The sequence below is a fragment of the Cyanistes caeruleus genome, chromosome 3, assembly GCF_971803275.1.
Source record: "Cyanistes caeruleus chromosome 3, bCyaCae1.hap1.1, whole genome shotgun sequence".
NCBI classification, from domain to species: Eukaryota; Metazoa; Chordata; class Aves; order Passeriformes; family Paridae; genus Cyanistes; species Cyanistes caeruleus.
In genome coordinates, this window is record NC_141703.1 from 82,818,850 (window position 1) to 82,836,154 (window position 17,305).

Genomic DNA, 17,305 nt, shown 5'->3' on the forward strand with positions numbered 1-17,305 from the left:
TGGCATTATGAGCCTATGTTCATGTGACTAAGTCCAGCAGTGAAAATGAAAACCCAGGTCATAATTCAGTCATCCTTCAGGAATCCATCAGGAGAAAGAGGAGGAAAAATGAAGCCCCATCCAAGGAGCACAAAAGTCTGTACAGACTAAGGTATTTATTTCTCTGCAGGACTCTGAAGTGCGCTTGCACAAAGCATACAAAGGATTCTCCCGGACTGTTTTTTTTTTCAGTGCGCAGATTTAGTTTGGGAGAGAGAAAATGAATCTTAAGGTGCTTGGTTAAAGGAGAGGTCAGGAATACTTCAACCTGGAATATTATTTAAGCATGCTCTATTTAATTGAAAAATTTTAATGGTAGTGAATAAAGGGCAAAAAGGGACCAGTGATGTGGGACCTTTATTAGTGAAAAAAAAATCCCTGATGCAGCGTTTGTTTAAGATGAGCCCTGATACTCAAAAAAGAGACAGAATAAACCTTTTGCACTAATTTGAAAGCCTGATTAACTGCTCTTAACAATGATTGTGACCTGAAAGGCCAAGCCCAAGTATGCAGAGGGCACAGTCCCATCCTTTTCTCCCATTTCCTAATGGGAGAAGTACTGCTCTCATCTCTGCTACCTGAGGAAGTGTCAAATTAGAAGTCCACCACAGGAAACAAAATTGCCACCACACCTGATCCCTGGGTGAAGACTGGCCTGCTTAGATTAGAGTTTTGTTCAATTTGTAGTCAAACAGCAGCAGACAGGCCACTGACATCCTGAGGTTTTGCTGTGGATGTTACTGCTGGGCATGATCCACCAGTGGTTGCTGAATAATGTTTGACATTTCCATTTTGCAGTTCACAGAACTATGACACCTCGTGTCAATGCAAATAAACCTGTGACAGTCTGATACTGTATTTGAGGCAGTAGATTGAAAATTGATTGTGTGACTTATCTGAATATAAATCGCGTATTTATTTACCCCAAACCATGGACTTGCAATTAGTCTATACATATTCATAAAATATAGGTTAGGTAAATTAACACTTTCCTATTGTAAATTACAACTGAGAATAATTTGCGGTGGCCAGAAAGTCGAAAATGCAGTTAATTTTGAAATGGATTTGATGCATGGCATTATTTAACCATTCCCTGAATAATTTCAAGCCATGAATTTAGTTACAACATGAAGTATTGCTGACATGCTGAAGAAATTTGCCTAGAAAAGTAGCTGTTCTCTTCCATATATTGATGCTTTTTTGTATGTATGTTTTAATTGACCAGTTCTGGAATAAAGTTATTCCATTTTGCCCCATCCAATCAACCTTACATTTTTGTTATGGTGAGATCTATGCCCTCCATAAATTTCTGATATCTTTATCCATGGTACTTGGCTTCTTCCCTTATGAGTTAGAGTGTAATATATTATGCATAATCTAGGTTAATGTTGGCTTGCATTTCTCCCACCAGGATAAGTTATACTTTCCTATTCTGTTGAATAATAGTTTTGAAATGTAAGGAAGTGGTGGCTTCTGGGAGAAAGGACTTCACACTTTGGCTACAGACTGCATGGAAGGTATTTGAAGCCCCACTCTGCCTGCTTTAAATCTGCACCTGAACCTGCCTCTTGGCTGAATGCCTTGTCCCTGGACTGGATATAAATGTGACCAATGCATGGTCTCCAGAAATAGTCAGTAGGTCTTGCCAGTGGAGGAGTGTAGAAACTGGGTACATTGCAAGGCTCTCTTTTCAGTGCATGTCCCAGTTTTCAGTAATATGCAGTGAAGGTGCTTCCTTAGCCAGTAGTGTTTTCCTCTGTGTTTATAGTTTTACTGGCTTTTTGTCCTATTTGAGGATGTTTCCATCATTCTTTTCCCCTGATATTTACTGTAAATTAAATCTCAGCCCTGAGCGGCCTTTTAGAAATTTCAACTGAGTCCCTGTTTTTTTGGTGAAGTGCTTCTGTGTTTGCAAATTGGAATTTCTGAGGGAGAATCTGCTGCTGCAAAACCCCAAAGACCAGCTCCAGTACAGAAAACATAGAGTACATGTAGAAATGGGATATGGGTCGATGTGGATTTCTCAGTGGATAGTGTGTCAGAGGCAAGGGCCAAACTTCAGAAATTACATTCCACTGCCAAAAAAATTATGGTATGATAATGATGTTCTACAGCCTTTTTCTGAATAATGTAATGTTCTTCAAGCAGGTACTTAGGTGTTGAAGTCAACACAGGTGAGTGAGGTGGCATTGAGCCTAGATAAAGGTTCAGTTCAACCATTAGAAGTATGAGGAGAGAACAGGATAAGGCTGACTGTAATGTTTACAACCAAACCATGGAATTGCAGTTTCTTGTGGTGAACATTAATAGATGTGTGCTATGGTTTGTCCTTCTGGGGATGCAGAAGTATGGAATTTTAAAGCAGGTTCATGCCAAGCAGGAATCTTCCACTTTCTTGGCCTACACTGAGCGAACAGTGTCCAGCATAGGGTGAGTTATTTCCTCTTTTCTTCTCTGAACCAGCTTCTTTTCAAATAAAGGGAAGAAAAGTAAAATGCTTTTGTGATTATATCTCTCTCAACCACAAAATAGTTATTCTGTGGAAAGCTTGAAGAATATGGAATTACTCTTTGCTCAGGGGTTATAATGTCTATCTTATCTCTTAGGTAATATGGAAAGTTTTATTATTTTATGAATAATGAGTATTCATCTATTTCTAATAGCAAATAAGGGACTGTAAGGTGATTAACTTCTGGTATTCCTGAGTTGTTGATGTTTTCATCAATACTTACTTCTTTGAAGGTGCCTGGGTTTCAAACAAGTCCATGTTCAGATATTTAAATATCCACTTGCTTTAGAGGGAACCTAAAAGATCGACAACTTCCTTTCTGCTCCTAGGGACATGTATGCATACACGTTTTTCCACCTCTATGGTGTTTAAAGTATGTTCCCAGGATGCTGATGCTCATGGGGAAATACTGCTGGAAATCACTCATATGGCATGTTGCCCAGCCAGTGTTGTACAGATGTGTAAGGAGGAGTGTTCCAGGGCCACTGAAAGGTGCCTTTTGCTATCCTGTGTAGAGGGTAAGACTTGCTTTTACTGGCTCGCTTGGACAGTATGGGACTGTTTCCTTTGTGAGTGGGATGATAAAGGTACTCAGCAGAGGTAGCTGAATGAAGCCAAGTGGGATGATTCTCTCATTGTCTCATTGCCTCATCTGTCACTGCTCTCTTGGTGTTTTCTCTTTGTTCTTCCTTTCCTGGACATTTTCAGAAAACATTTCTGAAGATTTCGTCCCTTCTCATCTTTATTAACTATGATGTCAAGTCCTGCCTGGGGTCAAGGAGCAGTGGTGTGACAAAAAGACAGGCTGGAAGCCTGGGATCACTGTGGGAGCTTTGGTGTGGAAGCATCACTCACTTCCATATTGTAGAAATCTCTCCACCAAGGACTTCCTTTGACTCAAAATAAAATGTACCCGATTCTGGTAGTTGAATGTTGTATTTAATTTCATTCTTCTGATTGACATCAATTCTTGAAATAAAATTATCTTGAAACAAAATGCCATAAGGTTACATTTATGAATCAGGAAACCACATTCTAAACAAAGAAATCACACTGTTTTAAAAAGTGTTACAGAAATAAAGTTCATGTTTTCTGGAGTAAGGATTTTAAATTGTTTAATGCCTAGGAAACTGAGTTTTAAAAAATGAGTTTACTGTTTTTTGAAAAATACTGGTAGGAAAACTGTCTCTCTCATGAAATGAAAGTAATGCTGCTCCTCCTCAAAGTGAGCTGTATTCTATATACTGAAAGTAATGGTATTTTCTTTAGCTTGTAAATTACACCATATAAAATAGGCAGAACATTCCTAGTTAAAGAAGTAATGCCATCTGTAGAGAGCAGTGCAAAATGGGGGTCAGCATTTTAGGTGCCAAAGAATAATACATTTCCACTCCCCTCCCCTGTCTCTCTTTCTCCCTCTCTCTGTATTTGAAGACCAATGTGTCTAGTGTTCCCCTTTACAACATGAGACATGAGTTTTTAGCTCTTTTCCCAGGGAGCCAAGAATTCATAGGCTTTTATGTTTTGCAGCTCTGGCAGAGGTTCAGGTTAAAACACACATAAAGCACAGGTCAGCCACCAAATAGACAGCTGTAGCTGTAACTCTAGAGTGCATTTTGTCTTCAAGATGCATCTAATATCAGTGATTGAGTTTGTGTCAGTAGGGAGCTTTTGAAGAAAACCACCTGTGCATCCCCTTTACTGTACTTTCATTCACACAGCAGAGTAGACTGGAAGTGCACAAATTGGATTTCTTTGGCATGAAAGTGACCACAAGATGTGCTCCAGGATTGCCTCAAATGCACTCCAACTGTTAATGGACCTTAAGTTCACAGGAGCAAATTAGAGCTAGGCTGATATAAGTCTCCCTGACAACTGGTGTGTGAGAGATGGTCCTTACCGACAGCTGTGTCTCTTCAGATATCTATCCTTGGATAGATATCTGAAAAAAAAAGTCACTTATGTAGACTTTTTTTTTTCTTGTGCAGGAGGAGGAAATAGGTGGACTAATAGGTTATTTTGCTGTTCACTTTTTCACATGTGCCCAGTGATCTGGCAGTCTGGTTCTTATGACAATCTGGCTCTTCCTCCTCAGCTTCCATCTCCTGTTGCGGTCCTTAGGCAGCTCCCTGCACGGAGCTGGCTTGAGTGATAGCTCAGTTTTATAATTCTATCAGGCAAATAGACAAAGCAGCTGTGACCACATCTGAATGAGGCATAGATGAGGGAGAGCAGATAATGCTCAAGTGATGGATGATGGCTTGGGAACACAGATCTGACTCCCTTAGGGAGAGGCTTGAGGTGCTCATCCAATTTCATAACTGATTTCTGTCCTTGCCTGGGGGCGGATAAATGCACACAAGGAAGAGAACAAAGCACTTGCAGATGGACATGAATTTTATTCACCACTAAAGCTTTGCCTTGATGGGGACTGGGCTGACTCTGCCTGGGGCTTTCTTTGGAGCCTGCTCATGCATTAGTGCAGAATTTCCCTGCTTCTGCAAAACCTCCACAAGAACCTTACCATAGGTTCACAGAGCTTTATATTCCAACACCTTTTATTTCTGCTTTTGACTGTAATTTGAGATGACATTGATCTATACAGCCAGTAAGATGGATCTCATATGGAAAGATGTACTGCAGGTAGAGGGCTGGTCCTCCTGAAATTTATAGGGCAGGTGTGCTCTCCACTGAATCGTTAGATCTTGAATTTGTTTCTTTCATGCAACCTCCAGATCCAGATTATCCTCCAGAATATGATCAACAACTTTTCTGGATTTGTTTCCAAGGAGAATGATCTTGATATGATAGAAAAAAAATTACTTCTTTTCTGACAGCTGGTCCTAATCATGATATTATGGGCATTTTTAGAAATAATTGTTTGCAGAAGACAAACCTATAACTCTGTAATGATGTCCCATTGCTGACTTCTGTTGAAGTATATTTGATCTTAAAAAGAATTTGATGCTTCAAAAAAGCCATTTTGAAGGATAGAAGAATAAATTTTAATTTCTTTTCTGGCCTTCAAAAGAACATAACTTACAGGAGAATTACCCGGGAAAATGGCAAATGAAAGTGTAGGAATTTCCATTTTCTTAAGTGGCTATGTTATTCCTGCAATGGTAAAAGAGGTGGATTTTCTGGCAATATTGAATGAGATGATATGCTCAGCAAAAAGTCAGAAGAGCAGAAGTGTGATTTCAGGCAATCATAAACAGATTTTCACACATCATGGGTTAAATTGTTGGAAGAATTTATGAAAAATTTGTTTAGGAGACAAAGTGTTCACTTTATGTCGCAGCTTGTTCCCTTCAGCATTAGTTTCAAGTAACACAAGAGGGGTCCTGGCCTTAAACTTTACTGAAAATTGTATGACAGAGGTAATATAAATAGAACACATTTAGCAGTTTGTTCAGAAAAGATGATGGTTGTTCAGAAAGATGATGGAATGGTATACTTTGCATATTGTCACCCCAGGACACATATGTAACATTTTTTCATCTACTTTGGAAAAACCTGAAATCATTGTGTTTTTCATTTTATTCAGACTCAGAGAGATATATTTATTTACCATTTTGTGAGACCTCTATTTCTAAAAAACTTCCCCTTCAGATTTATAAACTTGGGGTAATGAAATGGATTTTACCCTTCTGCTGAAAGCCCTTGTTTTAATTTCTGCTCATTGCTTAACAGTTTACCAAGTAGTTCTTTCACTTGTGACCTCTGAGATAATGAACCATAGAATCTCAGCTGGAATAGGTGACCTCTGGACATCATCTGGTTTAACACCTCTGCTCAAAGCTGGGTCAGCTGGAGCAGGGTAGGAACTCCACAGTTTCTCTGGGTAATTAATTCCAGTGTTTGAATACCTTCACATGAAATTGGGTTCTTATAATGTTTGAATGGAACTTTCTGTATTTTAGGCAATGCCCATTGCTTCTCATACTATTGCTGGGTACCTTGGAGAAGAGTCTGGCAAAGGTCAAAGTACAAAGTGCAGGGGCTCTTTTGTGCAGAGACAGAAAGTCTTTCTAACCAGGGCTGCTCTCTTCAGCTCTTCCCCTTCACAGAAGGCAGCCCAACAAAGGCCTCTCTCACTGCTTGGACATAATTTCTTCCTTGTTTTAGTAGGAGCATGTGTCTTCAGTCGCTTCTGTGTGGAGGTGCTGAAAGTCAGACAGGAGGCTCAGCAAGAAGCCTATGGTCAGTGTTCACCCTATTTCTCTTCTGCATGCATAAACTGTGCTCCTTTTCTTGTTCCTTCTTCCTGATGTCCATTTAAATAGGGACTTCTGATGGTACAGAAATAATCTGACATGTTTCTTTTCATACTGGGTATTTAATGTATTCTCTAATATATACTGTTTTTTCTTAAAGTTGCTATTTGTGAACAAGAAGGGTCTAAACCAAAATGTAGCCATAGGAGAGGTTTGGTAGGGATCTTTGAATGTCTTTTGCTACTCTCAATTTCAAAGGGACTTTCACAGTAATTCTGTAAAAGTTACAAACCTGCTGTTAGGAAGCTTCTCCAGAGGATGTTTCCCAGCCTCTAAGCCAGGGAATGCAGAGTAACTTCTAAACCCTCTGTACAGCACAGGTTTTTGAAGACTGAATTAGTTGTATTTGCAGTGCATATTACTTGATCCAAGTCTACTTCAAGTCCAAAGTGTGGCTCCAGTTGTGTGGCTCTAAGTAATAATTATCAGGAATTAATGCATTTTTCAGCTCAAAGAGCCTTAAATGTAGTGATGCCTCTTTCATGGCCTCAAAACTTGTAGTTTTGTGGCAATTATGTTCCAGAGCATGTATTGAGAGGTTGTCTGGGCACTCTGGGGAGCATTGCACTACTCTGGCGTGGATCAACCTAAATTGTTTAGTTTCATTCTGTACCGCCTGTGAGTTTGCTGGAGTTAGAAGTGTTTGGAGTTACATCCAGACTTCACTTGGGAAGAACCTAGCTGGTTACCTTTGAAAGGGTCTAGGAAAAAATCAGGACATTTAAGTTAGATCTGAAGAGTCAGAAAAGCCATAGCTAAACTGCGAGCAGTAGCACTAGCCAATAAAGGTTCCAAGTTTAGTTGTTCCCAGCAGAGTTACATCTAAGCATGTAATTTCTGTGGTACTTCCAATTTTAGACTGATTCTTGAGGGTACTGTGACCCCTTATCCTTCTCTTTATCTATTAGTCTGACAGTTCCAAATGAGCCTCATTTATCTTGGAATCTGATAAGGTGGTCAGAGTGAGCTAAACCCAGCTTTCCCAAGCCAAAACTTCAAATATACAGTTGTCACAGGACTGGCAGCTGCAGTTTCTATCCTCTTATCTATTAGAATGTGTCTATTCAATCTGCCCTTTGCACCTACTGAAATATTCCCCAATATTCTGGACTATTTTAAGCTGTTAAAATCCCTTTTCTCTTAAACTCATGTCTGGAAAGAGTTAATTGTTCCACCCCTGAACATTTCCAGTTGACAGCTCCTCCGCTCAGTTCCGTTGAGAACTTTTATTTCTGCCATTGTGTTGTTTCCTATTTGATTCTCACCACCAGCTCCCTTTGATTCAAATCCATGTATTTATGTAGAGTGGTGCCAGGGAGCTGAATGGCTCTGCAAGTTGCTTGTACACCATGAAGCCCAGACACCTATGCAGGCATGGTTATTGATCCTGCAGGGAAATGTCATGTCACTGAAACTCCAGCAGAGATCAATGTGTGAGCAGAACTGCAAAGAGCAGTGAGATGTGCAGCTTAATTTGTGTCTTCACGGTATTCTGAATGCAGCCGGATGGTTTACTGTGAATGAGATAAATCACTTAAACTTTTGGAACTGCCTTTAAGTGTTGGGCTTTATGCTGCTCTGCTGTAGGACAAAATTTCTTCACTGACACAAACACAAGAACCTGATAAGTAATAATCTGAATGGGGAGCTTTTATATTTTCACTCTCAATGCATTTTACAGCCAGAAGAGCTGCATTTGTGTGCTTTTTAATTTTTGGATACCCATGAAGAAAAGTGGCTTAGAAACTTTCTAGTGCTTTTCTAAATTACTGCACTCCTAATCTTAAGCAAGAGATGAATTTCAGGGAACATATCTTCCTTGTCCATCATCCTGATTCTTAGTGTTTGCAGCATGAAAAGAGAAAACAGAGGCTGCTGTGCAACCTGTATTTCTGCCTCCCAGTCAGATAAAACAGTGCCATGCAAGTTGTTACCATCTGGGTATCTGAGTTAAGCCCACATGGTTGTCCCTTCATGCCTGTTTTCAGCCAGAGGCAAGGGTGCAAAGTCATACCTATATTGGTATAAGGAGAAAATACAGTGTTGAATTTTAAGTTGATTGATATGTAGAATAGAAACTAACTGAGGTGACTGGTATTAAAAATTAAGCTTTTTATTGGAAAAATATCACCTTTGGTTGATTGGTAGAAGATAATTAGTAGAAAGTTATGGTCTGTCAGGGACTGGTGATGGAAAACTGCATGGCAAGATGGATGAAGAATGTCCACTTGGGAGACTTGTGTGCTTCCTAGACTAGATTTTACTGACAAAAGCATAAGCAGTGGAGATCAGTTTGGGGAATGGTTTTCCAGAGACCCCCCCAGAGAAGATCGTTCAATACTAGATTTGTCTGTCAGGAGGGGAGGGAACAGGAGGAACTGCTATGTGCTTGAGGCAGAGAAGCTATACATGTGGACTCTGGGCTGGATCAGTGAGAGAGCACCTCCAAAAGTGTGATGCTCAGCCATCCTTATGGATACCCTCTGCTGGTGGTGTTGCCATACTGATGGCGTTAACTGTGGCAATTCTGCACTATTAAAGCTCTCTCTGTTATTAATACATTATAAAGAATATTAACATCAATTGTTGTAGTACTGCTTTAACTAATCAAGCAAATTGTAATTCAGTTTTCTTTTTAATAGTCCCTATATGAATTGTCAACTGCTCAGCCATCAGTCTGTCTGTGCAAATTGGTCTTAAATTTCCAATTGGTCTTAAATTTCACCCTCTGAAATCTACCTCTTCACAGGATTGTAGAATAGATGAGGGTGGCATAAAGCTCTAGACATAGCCTAGTCCAACCCCTCTCCTTGAACAGTGTCTGCTAGAGCAGGTTATCCAGAGCAATGTCTACCTTACTTCTGAATATCTGCAAGCACAGAAACTCCTTCTCCTGTATTCCACAGGTTGTGCTCCACCCAACCACCTGTTTTAGGAAAAGAGATCTCAGCTTAGCTAGCCATGCCTTCTAGGCTGCCTGCAGACTGTGGCAGACAGGATTGAACTAGTGACATTGAACCATGCTTTTTATGTATTTTTCAAACTGCAAGTGTGGGAAACTACTCAAACAAAAAAGCTAAGGGGAAGGAAAGGCAAAAAGAAACTCCCCCTCCTGCAAAAAAACCACACAGCTGCTTACATTACAGCCCAATTCCTGCTTTTAAGGAACATAATCAATTAAGTTGTACTCCATCCCAGAATTTACTCTTCACTGTTGTTTCAGGCACAGTCAAACAGCCATCTCACTTGCATTTGCTGATTTGCAGTGTGGACATGAATGTAGGTAACAACACTTGAGTGATCATCCTCCTGCCCTAGATACCTTGTGTACCAGAGATATGGGAATCCAGTAGAACTGGATACCTGATGAGTCAATGCCAACTGCTAGGCAGGAGGGGAATGAGTGTTGGATATTAGCTGTGGTCAGTGACAGCCAGAATCTCTTCCCCCTGTGCTACTTAAATAGAAAAACTGGAATAGTAATGAGAGATAGCCCCATTTGTGTTTTCAGAATAATTAGAGGCTAAAGGAGATTATAAAAGGAAAAATTGAACAAGTAGATATAGTTTAGGCATGCATTGAGAAAAGAAAATAAAAACTGGTAAAAATAATTTCTCACTCTTTGCTCCTGAATTTTATATTCTCATCCCTAGCCATGTTTGAGAAGTCATGCCTCTCAGAAATCCAGCTCTGTAAAATGTTTTCTTTGTCTGGCACTAAAAAAAACCCCAAAAAGAAGTGAGATATGATGGTACAGTCTGTAAAGCACAACCAGATGTGGGGAAAGTAAGTGGTGCAATTCTAATACTTAAGGCTGAGAATACAGTAGGAGTGAATACTGAATAGAGCATCATATCTTAAAGAGATATTTTCTGAGGTTTCTGCTCAGCTTAATAATGGGCAGATCAATGCATTTTTATTTCATATGCTTTCAATTTTACTTTTTGATCGAAGGCCAGAAACTTTTAAACATGTGCTATCAAGATTATTTTAGTGAAGCTTTCCTAATGATGGAGGGAAAATGGGTGTTACTTTTTGTGTCATTGTCCAAAACCAATGTAAGGACAGGCATCCGGATCAGAAAGACTATTTTTGGTGACATTCTAGTTTCTGGTATCTTTAGATTTGAAAAAAAAAAAAGTACCTTTTCTCATTAAATGTAACCTACTTGTACAATTCACTCATACTGTGATATATAATATCCTTTACTGAGGGAGAATGTGCACACAAATCTTCAAGAAAAGATAGCAATTTTAGTCCAAACTCTTCTGTAAAGAAGAGAAAGGACAGGCATTCATTCGATTTATCTAACAGTCTTCCTTGCATTTATACTCTTTCCATAATGAGGAAATCAAGTGAACTTCTTTATCTGTGAATTCTTTTCATATTTTTCAGGGATGTGCCTGCATGAGGGGGCCATGAATGCCTGTGGGAAGGTTTGTGTAAGGATAGAACTCTTCAGTATTGAAGTTTATTGCACCTGCTTTCCTAAGCCCTAGAGCTACCATGGCTGACTTTGGTGTAGAAAAAGTGGTGCAACAGCTCAATCGAGGCAGAAGATCTTGTTTAGCAACAAAAACATCTGTAACAAGCAATATCAAAACAGTTTCTACTTTGAACATTGAATTAGATTATACAGAAGATTAGAAATTAGTGGGATATATTTAGAAGTCATGCAAGGTGGTCGAATCACTACAACGATTTTCAAGACAAGAAGGTGAAAAATCAATTTGACCTGCATGTACTGATATTTGTAGGTATGTTTAACCTATAATATTCATAGAAAATTGATCCTGCTCCACAGCTAATTAAAGTTGGAATGTTGTCCAAAGGATACTACTTTTTTTAAAGCAAGTGTATCAAATTAGCATTCATACAACCTCCAGTGGTTCCTTCTTACCTAAATTAGCTGTTTTTAAAAATCTGTTGCCTGGTGTACAAAACCAATTCTTAAGCAGTCTTAGGTCTGTGTGCCAGTCCTAGCTAGACAAAATGGGCACTTCATTATAAGTATTGTCGTATTTTTAAATGGGATTCTGAACAATGGTCAATTTTCTTCTCTGTGATTACTCTGGCTCTGCCCAAGCCAGCTCCCATATGAGCTTCACAAGTTCTCTGTCTTTCCTCAAGTGCTGATGCTCTTGGTACAAGATCTATCTCTGGAAGATCTTCTCATTCTCAATGTTTTGGTGATGGGTGGATTATGAGCTTTTTGTGCTGAAGTATCAGCCAAAATACTAGTTTCAATAAGTTTTTAAGCTGTCATATTTTCCTTACTAAAGATGTTGACTAAATTTAGGTCTTCATCAACAAGAAATATGATAATCAGCCTGCTAGGATCAGTCATTTTATTAGATAGGAAATTAATTTAAACAGTGTGGCATTAATCCTTAGTTTGAAAGCGAGCATCTCTTTGTTCCTATTTACTGAACTGGCATATGATTTATATTAGGCTAATTTTTATTATTTTACTGAAGTTTTTCCTGGGTAATATTGATGTAAATGAGACCAGGGCTCTTTTCTACCATCAAGAACTGAACATAACCATCATTAATTGCTGTTTCATCAGGCAACTGATAGCATATTCTTCAGCTAAGAATAGCTATGTCTCTTTGAACCACTTCTAATGCAATTATGAAAGGCAGAAGAGCTTTAAAAGTGGGTTTAAATACATTTAAAAGTGATGGGGTTCTTTGAGTAGTATACATGGATGAGACATGAATGATGAGGCTTTGTAAACTAGAAATGTTAAGGCTTCTCAAAGTGAATACAGGATTGTAAAAATTACATGTTTTTATTTTTTATTTGTTATACTGTCAGGAAAATGATTATACTTACAACAACTTTTATTTTATGAGTCTGTATTAAAGAACAACAGTCATCTACAAAAATATCACTTCTGTTCAAAGCTCTTTTTCTTTTTTATTTTAACATGAAAGTTGTGTTGTGAGAGTTTTAAGTAAAGAGATTGGAGGTAAAATTCTACTGCTTTTTCAGCATTTAAATTTTTTAAAAAATATTTAGAGCTTAATGCATTGGGTTAGGTTATTCTATCTCCTGTCAAGTCCCCTTCCAGTTCCATTCATATGGGTCATATGTGGGTCACTCTACCATTAGAGAGAAGGAGAAAAGAGATGGACCTAAATAGGAAGGAGCAACTCTACAGGTTTAAAATTTTGTAGAGAAATTAATATACAGTCTGGCATTAAACTACTTTTACATTATTTATACAAATTGATTCAACATCATGCTGCTAAGAATCACTTTAAAAAGGAATTATTTTCTCAATCTCATGTAAGTAATTTTGATTTGAGCAGATGTTGAACTAAAATTAATGGTATACATCTATCACTTACTGTACCTTGGGACTGGACTTCAGTATGGCAGAAGGGATCCATATTCCAGTTTTCCTGATGTATTTTCCTGTTTATTTTAAGAATCTTTCCCCAAATGGGATTATTCCTCTTGTTGAGTACTTGCATTGAAATCAGCACAAGTGATTCTCTGTGGGTTTTCATAGACACAGCATCATTTTGCCATTAACCAGTGCTGTTCTACCAGGTTTGCATTAAGATAATGTTATCAGTGTTAGTCTAGCAGCTTTATGAATTGCTTCTACAGTGTCATGCTGATCTTCAGGATGTGTGGATGTTTGAAATGACACAAAAATGTGAGCTTCTGCTAGTTTGCAGAAAGATTTGAGTGCTACTTTTGTCTAGGGAGTCTGTAACAAACCCCCACCTCTTCCCAAATCCTTCTACAAATCATTTCATCCGTCATTAAATGAAATATTTATTTCAAATCTGAAACTTTTCTTTGAAATATGTTACATAATTCAAGGTATTGGGTTAGATTGATTTTAAATACATCTGGAGTTTGAATTTATCTTATTTCCTTTTGCTTTTGACACTTGTTTGAAAAAATCAGTTACTCAATTCTAGCTTTAGTGACAACTAAAGTTCTAGATATCTTCTAACTAACCCAGTCATTGTACACTAAATCAAGTTGCTGAGTTTATTGTGGCATTTCTTGTAATACAGTGGGATTTGCATCTGCTAATAATGCGGAAAAAAAAAATTGAATTTAAATAAATGTAATTGAAATTCAAATGAATAATCTAAAAAGTAGGCTAGGCTACAAAAAATGACTGGGGTCTTTGTATATCAAAATTGAATAGGAGACTGCAGAGGGTACATAATCCCTTAAGGCAGGAAGAATGAATCACCATATGGAAGCACCTGTTCCTCTCTGCAGACTATGAAGATAGAGAAAAATCAGCATAGACTAGATGCTTAAATTTAATTGTCACTTCAAGCAATTTGAGTTCATCCTTAGCTTCACTAGTGCCTTAAGAGAATTTTACTGTGTGTCTTGTGCAATGTGTTAATTATTTAATGAAACCAAAACAAAGTATTTAAAGTTTTTCACTGGTATTTTTGGTATTTTTGAATTGAATGTGCGTACTTTAGGTTAACATTCCACCCAGATTGGAATCCTGACCTTTGTATTGCTAAAAGCCGTGCTGGAATGATATATTCCATCCAAATAAAGAGTTTAAAATGCTCCCTGTTTAAAAATTTAAATAGTTTTTCTATTTGAATCTTGTTTCATATTTTAATAATGACCTGAATTATTTAACAGCATTTGGGCTAAATAAAAACCTCTATGACATGCTTTCTCCTTTGCCATTTGAGACACTGCTATGCAAAATAATGCCTGTGCAGATGACCAGAGGGCTCCCCTGTGACCTGTGGTGTATTTAATTTAATCACAAGACATTTGCTTATGCAGGCACCTTAATGGCTGAGGACAGAAATTGGTATGAAGGTTTCTCTTAGTATGACTGTGACTCTGTACTATTGTGTTAGTTCTGTTCATTTGTCCTTGTTACAGCGCTACAGAAATCCTGTGGCAGGGTGGAGGACAGGGAGGATGTAGAGTGAAGGATACATTTCCTGTCTGGTTGGTCGATATGCTCCTATGAAGCCTCCTGGGAGCTATATGTCTGACATTTTTCTCCTGCTGAGCTGTTTAGAAAGGCCTTACAAGATCTGATCAAACAGCTGTGGCTCAAGAAGACTGGCAGGCAGTGTGGTTTTATTTTTTCTCAGCTCATAAACCTGCATAGAGGACCCGTAGGATTGCTTAGACTTGGGTCTGCAATATGTTTTTACCCAGAGATGCCAATGAAAGCTATGTTTCCCTCATGACCTCAATGTGAAAATAACAAATGATCCAAGTGCTGGGGCTCAGCCCTTGGCTGCCTTGAGCTGGTACATCTCAAGGGACACCTGTAGAGCCGTGTGTGTTGGCCAGGCCATGTGCTATCCTAAGGCTGTTATCATGCCACAGAAGTATTAATCTCTATTGCATAGTTGCTATTAGATTATTGAACAGAAGCCAGAAAACAGTTACTCCTTTTTTTTGACTTGGGGAAAACTTCTCCTTTCTTGTTCTCCATACGGAGATGAGGCTGAAACTTAATATGATATTTAGAAAATATATTCAAAACTGTCTTTGAGACAATACTTTGTGTAATTGTATTCTTAGAACATCAGTGATAGCTATAGCGTAATAGTGGTGTGGACTCATTTTCTCCCTACTTGCCATTACCACTGTTACATTTCTGCAGCCAAGCTGTGTCCATTTCTGAATTCTGTCCTGAGTGTGAACTGGTACTGCACTGAACCATGATTACTGCTTCAAAGATGCACAAGAATCTTTGTCTGTGTGATGAGGATTGTAGGCATCTTCAAATGAGGCTAGACTAAAAGATCCAGACATTTAATTCTATTTTCAGACTTTCACTGTTAAAGAAAACACCAAAGGAATCTTTATTAGAAAAGGGAATCTCTGAAGAATTGGGCAAGTCTTTTACTGTCTGATCCTTTTTTGTGTCCTGGAAATCATTAGATAGGAGTTAATATATTGATTCTAGTTTGATTTCATTTATGCAAATGTATCTTAATTAAAGTCAGCCATCCTAATTTGTAGCTGAATCTCTGAGAACAGAATCTCACCTGAGGAGTGCCCTATTTGAATGCAGTATCTCATTTCCACACACAGTAAACTCAGGCATAAATATTAATCCTCTGCTCATATATTCTTGTTGATATGATTGCTGATGTTTTGCTTCCATGCAGATGTGACATCACTCCAAGCTTTTTCTGTCTAGATAATTTTTAAAAAGCAAAATGAGATTGTTTTGGAGTGACCTCTGTAAACAACTGGAAGGCTGAAACAGCAAATCTAAGGCAAAGGAGCTGACTCAACAGAGCCAGTTACATTTGTCAGGGCTTATCACTGGAATTTTCCTAGGATGCTTGGCTCAAAAACTATTCTGCACATACACACAAGGTGTGCACAAATAGAAAAACAGGCACAATGAAGATCAAAAGTAACCATAAATAACTTTCTTTATTCACTTTGCTTGTATTTCATGTAGCATATAAGAATTAAAATGCAAAATAGAGTCATTGCAATGGTTCCTTTACCATGCAGACACTATATGCTGTTGTCAGGTTTCATCACTGTGCACTCAGATTTCTTTCTTTCCTTTCTACTATCTGTCATGATTTAGGAATGTCTTAATCACATTTGAATGGGTATTTGATATGTTCCTATTTAGGTCGTGATTAGAGAGATAGGTCTTGAGTTCTTTAGCAGCTGTCAGTTGTAGTGTTCTAGTTGTACAACACTTACAAATGATATCAGGGACAGTATAAAGATGTCATTAGATTACAGACAGATAATTTATAATATTTCAGTATCTCCTCATATGTGATATTTACAAAGGCAAGTGATTTTAAGGCCATCTGGTTAATAGCTCTTCAGCATAAAAGGCAAGGGAAAGGAAAAATTAAAATTAGGTTACAGGAAAAATCAAAATTAAACAGACAGATACCTAAACTGTAACAAAGATAATAGAGCCACTAACAAAGACCAGTCACTGATCATTGGGCAACTGATGAAGCTACTCAAGCACACTCTTGGCGAGATTAAATCTAGAATTTTGTATCTGGTAAGAAGGAAAAATAATTATCCTGATCATTGCAATCTGTCCTATCATCCTATTAAAGTCCATGTCTAACTATTTACTCTGTGAGCTTGTTCTCTTCTCTCTCTGGGTCTATGTGGGTGATGTGATAGTGAACTTCAAGCAGGACTAGCCAGTGAGTGAAAGGAGCCTGGAACCTGGAGACGCCCAAGATGGGAGATGGAGGCTGGATAAACAGTACCTGGGGTTTGTACATAGATTCTAGATGGGTTTACAGTCTGGTCTAAGCTTTGAGGACCTCTATAAACCTGAGGATACATAGAAAATAATCACTGCTGTTATTATCGTTGTTGAAAACTTGAGAAAGACCTGTGATGTGTAGGCATGGGCCGGTGAGCAAGAGAAGACAAACATTTTAGGAGAAAAAGGTGAAATTGCTAAAAGAAGTCACGTCAAAAATGGTTTTCAAATAAAACCACGTTT

General features: G+C 38.3%; 2 long non-coding RNA genes across 2 annotated transcripts in view; both read left to right on the forward strand.

Annotated features, from left to right (window-relative positions):
- LOC147654288 (uncharacterized) overlaps window positions 1-17,305 on the forward strand; it is a 148,802-nt gene that overhangs the window by 47,170 nt on the left and 84,327 nt on the right. The gene's annotated exons all lie outside the window — the stretch shown is intronic.
- Window positions 62-16,671, forward strand: LOC111925360 (uncharacterized). Its single transcript, XR_015284879.1, has 4 exons — window positions 62-151; window positions 6,677-6,751; window positions 10,049-10,104; window positions 11,221-16,671. It is a non-coding gene; the product is annotated as an uncharacterized LOC111925360 (long non-coding RNA).